Below are 6,000 nucleotides of genomic sequence, written 5' to 3' on the forward strand. Positions count from 1 at the left end.
TGGCTATTCCGTGACAAAACCCCTAAAACAGACCCTAGACTTAAACGTGAGTTTGGGAACAGTGGCAAAACTCACTCACACCTAATCTAGAAGCTGTGAAGCACTTGCAAACATATACTTGTTACCTGAAACACTTGCACACAAACAAAACTTTCATTAAGTTTATGACAAGTTAAATACAAGGTACGTACATGAGCAAGTAAAGTGTTATCAAGTTTGTAAGCACATCATAACATGTAAGCATATCTTTGATCAAACAAAAACCAGTCATTAACGAATGACTACAACGAACATTTAGTAAGAAAATGCTCATCCGGATACGCAATGCAATTAAGAACAATCCAAAGGATCAATTGCATGTCCAACACTTAACCAATACAAAATACACTAAGTACTTGTATCTAGGATAAAAGATCCTACTAGGGCACAAGAGTAAGGTACTTAAGACATATTAGCAATATCTTAAAAGTACAAAAAAAATGCTACAAAAGCATTGAGATAAACACAAAATAAACTGAAATAAAACTAAGATTAAAGCAGAGTATTTAAGTTTTGAACAAAAGCAGTAAAAACTACTGTAAATTTAAACAAAAGCTGTAAAAAAATACTGTAAATTTAACTTTTTAGAACTCCCCCTTTCACTATGCACACTTCCTTTTCTCCCCCTTTCTATATGTTATCTTCCAATCTATACAGTCTGTGCATGGAGTATGCTCTCCCCTTTTTTGGCACGAATAGCTAGAGGCTCTCCTCTAACTTGCGTTGAATCTCATCTAGCTGTGTTTCAATGGCAGTGAGGCGCATTTGAACTTGGTTATTGGTGGAGTGGATGAGATTTGTAAGTCTTGACATATGCTCATGGAAACCTTCAACCAAGGTGGTGAACCAGTCAGTTTGAGAGCTAGATTGATCTGGCTGTGTACTAATAGTCAGAGGTGCAGGGACGTGAGAAGATGTAGTCTCAGTAGTTTGAGCGACTGATTCATGACCGGAGAGAGACACAGGTGGTGTGGGCAGATTTCTCGTTTTCTTTTCAGCCGAAGAGTGACTTTTGCTCTTTTCAAGAGAAGACATAGAAATTGGACGACGACGAACCACAATCTTCCCATCACTTGGCAAACGAACCCCTTCATTCAACATGATTTTCATGATAAGGCTGCAAAATGGAGGACACAATTTTGCTGCTGATCGTGTAGCTGTTTATCCTATAGTTTGGAATATATGAGAGCAAATGTCAATCGGAGTTCCATTGATGAGATCGCATAGAAACTGTGCCGACCAAGATTAATAAACCCCATATTGGACAATGGATATTAATTGAAGAACATGATGAAGGTGAGAGTTTTCAATTCAGGTTTGAACTTTGCGTGTTCCGATGGAGGTGCCTTTTGCAGAAACTTCATGTTCTTCTCCAAGAATATGAAGGATGTCTGACATAGCTGGTTGTCTGTCATCATAGGGAGTCCTATCTGCATTTGCAGGTCAAGTGATGTGAAGAAGCTTTGCAATATAATCCAGATTGATGGTGAATTCTTTTCCCCGAACCCAACATTGTAATTCTACACCTGTGTATCTTGCATTCGAATAAAACTCTTTAATCAAGTCATCAACCGGATCTACGAAGTTTCCAAACAACTCAGTCCAATCCCTGTCTGCAAAAATCCTTGGGATAAAAGTGGATCCTAGAGTGTTAAACTGAACAATATGCTTCACCACAGGAGGGGCATCCTTAAAAATGCTAGAAAATGTCTGAGAGTTGAGGGGAGTCTTAAACCTCTCACTATTTGGAACCTCAGATGAGTGTCATGTTCTTTTTGGCACTGGTGATGAAGGAGTGTCAATAACTGGATCTTTACCACGAGAAGAATAGCGAAGCATCTGCACAGAGAGGTACACAGCAAGGAAACAAATGCAAAAGCACACAAAAAGAACACAAAACTTGATTAGATTCAAGTTAGTTCCAAAACAAATGAAATAAAACTTAAAACAGAGCATAATTAACTCTAAACAACACACTAAACATGTAAAAACAAGAAAACATAAACACAATGCATGAAAACAAGTAACTGTGCATGTGTGTGCATCTATGTGCATGTGCTGATGCATGTGTGTGCATGTGTTGATGCATGAGGGTGTAGCACTAGATGCATAAGGGGTGCCTAGGTGTGTGCCTAGTGTGTGCAATATGGGCAAAGAGTGTGAAACACACAAACAGTGACCAAAAACTAATTAAGCAAGGTCATATAAGTATAAACCCATAAATTAAAGTCACTTGAATCCAATTTAGCACAAAAATGTCACTTGGACATTTTGTCGAACCCTAGAATGCACAAATGTACTCTAAGTATAAACAATGCATGAACATGGTGAAAACTAGCCTTAATACATGTTAAAATGTCTCAAGAGGTCAACACAGATGCATAAAAGACAAATGGGACTCAGCCCAATTAGAGAATTTGAAAAATATGCAAAAAAACCAGAAACCTAACCCAAATTTTTGAAAATCCCAATTTTCAAAACCTTAACATACATTACAGCAAAATCTAAGAAAATCACGAAGAAAATATTGAAGAAAACATAACTTGATGTAGAAAAAAAACAAAAAAGATGCTTGAAATTGATGGGGTTTTGAAAGAAATTGATTTTGGGTTGAAAGGGGTTCGAAGGAAGTTGAGCGAGGGAAATGTGTGTGATTTGAAAAACTGTCACATTTGTTATATAAAACTGAAAACAAGCATTTTTCGCAGGTTAGAGAGTAGCGAGATAGGCGCGAGACAGTCGCGAGAATGGCCATTGAAGCACATAAGCTTTCGCGAGAAGCTTTAAGTTGCGAAATAGTCGTAAGACAGTCGTGATACCTTCTGTTTGAATTTAAAAAAATCCAGTTTTTGCCAAACAGCATTTTGCGAGAAGCTGTTGGTCGTGAGACAGTCACGAGAGTCTCTGTGTGAATTTGCAAAAAGTTTATTTCCCTCAAACACTTTTTGCGGGAAGCTCTAAGTTGTGAGATTCTCGCGAAACAACCCTTGAACTAGATTTTGATGAAAAACATAAAGATGCATTTTGACCAAAAATTAGACACATGAAAGTATAAAAACATTTTCAAAAACATATAAAACACTCAAAATCTTTTTGGGTTTGATCAGCATGTACTTGAGCATACACATCACATTTGAACATATACAATCACACAAATAAGATAGGCATTAATTGAATCAAAGTCTTGTGTGTTGTGTGTGAGTGTCAAATGTAGAATATCCTTAGACCAGAGCGAAGTTTCAATGATCAATTCAATCGAGTCATACACAACTGATACGAAATCAAGTGGACTATCTCCATTATAGAAATGAGTATATATGACCTCCCACAAGAGAATGATTATATAACTTAGAAGCTTTTCATTTGGCTTCTGCATAAATCATAAATTGATTACATTTGATCCATTTTGGATGATACATCTCCCATTTTGAGATCGGTGCTTGATATTTTGATATATCAACATTTAGAAATAGCTTTTGGTTTTTTGAGCACAAACATTTCAAAACACAAGTCGCTTTCCCTTTTTCCTAGTCAATTACTAGTATGTGCGACAGGCTTTTGCAGCTCGATATCTCTTTTCATTTTGAGATTTAATTTAGTGAGCTCTTTTCACAAAACATAAAAATAAGTGGGAAGAAATATAGACACAAGTCAATGCAAGTATCAAGATCGTCAAGACTATTGATTAATCATTTATGACAAGCTTGAAGATTTATTTACAAAATCACACAAGTTTTCAAGATTTCTTCCACCCAGACAAATGTGCATATAAATACACGCTAAGCTTGGAAATGCACTATGCCATTAGTACGAAGGTATAGGCTAAACTCACATGAGATATAAACAAAACAAGTGATCAAACTTTTTGAAGATTTTTCAACTTTTTATGGGTTTTTGAATTTTTGGACACATTAAAAAACAGAACAAACAAAGCAAAAACTTGAAAAAGAAACATGCTAAAACCAGAAGCAAATGATACAAATCAAAGCAAGCATGGAAAGATGCAAGAGCAAAGTCCCTAACCATCAAAGAATTAATGCATGGACATGTTAAAAATTTTTTTACAGCTTTTGTTTAAATTTACAGTAGTTTTTACTGCTTTTGTTCAAAACTTAAATACTCTGCTTTAATCTTAGTTTTATTTCAGTTTATTTTGTGTTTATCTCAATGCTTTTGTAGCATTTTTTTTGTACTTTTAAGATATTGCTAATATGTCTTAAGTACCTTACTCTTGTGCCCTAGTAGGATCTTTTATCCTAGATACAAGTACTTAGTGTATTTTGTATTGGTTAAGTGTTGGACATGCAATTGATCCTTTGGATTGTTCTTAATTGCATTGCGTATCCGGATGAGCATTTTCTTACTAAATGTTCGTTGTAGTCATTCGTTAATGACTGGTTTTTGTTTGATCAAAGATATGCTTACATGTTATGATGTGCTTACAAACTTGATAACACTTTACTTGCTCATGTACGTACCTTGTATTTAACTTGTCATAAACTTAATGAAAGTTTTGTTTGTGTGCAAGTGTTTCAGGTAACAAGTATATGTTTGCAAGTGCTTCACAGCTTCTAGATTAGGTGTGAGTGAGTTTTGCCACTGTTCCCAAACTCACGTTTAAGTCTAGGGTCTGTTTTAGGGGTTTTGTCACGGAATAGCCAAAGGGGGAGATTGTAAAGTTGTTATTTACAACTTTTTTTTTTGTTAGCTTATATTTTGTGCCAAATTTGATTGTAATTATATTCAATGTGTTGTACCCTGTATTTATTGTGGAATTTCTTTGTAAGAGTTGTGTGACAAAGAGAGAAAGTGTGTGAAGACTCAAGCACTTGAAGACTAAAGATTTCTCGCGGGTATATTGCGACTTAGCTACCCGCGAAATGAACCATATGCCCTACACGTGTTGAAATGCGAAGAGTTAGGTAAGATGGAGACAGTTGTGTCTCGTGAGTATCTTGTGAGTAAGGCCTTCCCGCGAGACACCCATGAGGCATTCTGCTTTGCCAACCTATCTAGTCTGATGCACACTTTCTATGCCTACACTATTTATACCCACATTACCCACAAATGTTAAGGAGAGGTTCTGAGAGAAAACCCTAGTCAAACACTTAGAGAATTAGAGATTGTCATACCCACAATCCTCTACACATTTGCTAGTGGAAATTCTTCATCTCCTACCTCTCCATTTCCATACCATTGAGAGGTTGATAGCCCAAACACTTACCACACTCTTTGAGAGTGTCAAGTGAAGTTTTGGTGCTGCTGGGAAGCATTGGAAGAAGCCTAGAATGGCAGATGGAACATGAAGCTTATTGCAGGATTCAAAGAACTAGATAAGACACAGTTCCGAGAAGTCTTGTTGGAGTAGGAGCTTGGAGGGCTTAGGTACAGAGGGTAAATTAGGCTTGGAGGGTCTTTTGCTCACCCTTGTATCCCAACTGATTGTCTAGTGGATCAATTTCCGCTTGGAGGGTAGCAAAGAGGTTTTTCACCGAATTTTTCGGTTTCCTCTTCGATAACACGTCTCGGTATTATCTGTGTTTGCATCTCTCTTCCCTACTCTTATTCATTTCATTTTTACTGCTGGGTTGCTTTAAATATGAATTAGAGTAGTTGTCTTGCTTATACATTTGTGTTTATACTATTCCGCACTTAGTATTAAGTTAGTATAAAATCAACCAAGCCGTAAATTTTTTTTAGGGGTCAAGGGTCTAAACAGCTCGTGTGTTTTCAACATTTTTCCAAACTTTCAGATATAAATAAAATATTTTCAATAGTTTAGAGATGAAAGATGAACTTTTCAATAGTTTAGGGATAAAAAATGAACTTCCTAAAGTTCAAGAATGAAAAACAAATTTTCAGTAAAGTTTAGAGACCAAAATAGTTTTTTTTTTTTAATGGGTAGAGACCAAAATAGTTAAATATGAATATTCTTGCAAGGTGTGACACCGACCATGCCAA

This window comes from Quercus suber, unplaced genomic scaffold (assembly GCF_002906115.3).
Source record: "Quercus suber isolate HL8 unplaced genomic scaffold, Cork oak 2.0 scaffold_255, whole genome shotgun sequence".
In the NCBI taxonomy this organism is placed as follows: Eukaryota; Viridiplantae; Streptophyta; class Magnoliopsida; order Fagales; family Fagaceae; genus Quercus; species Quercus suber.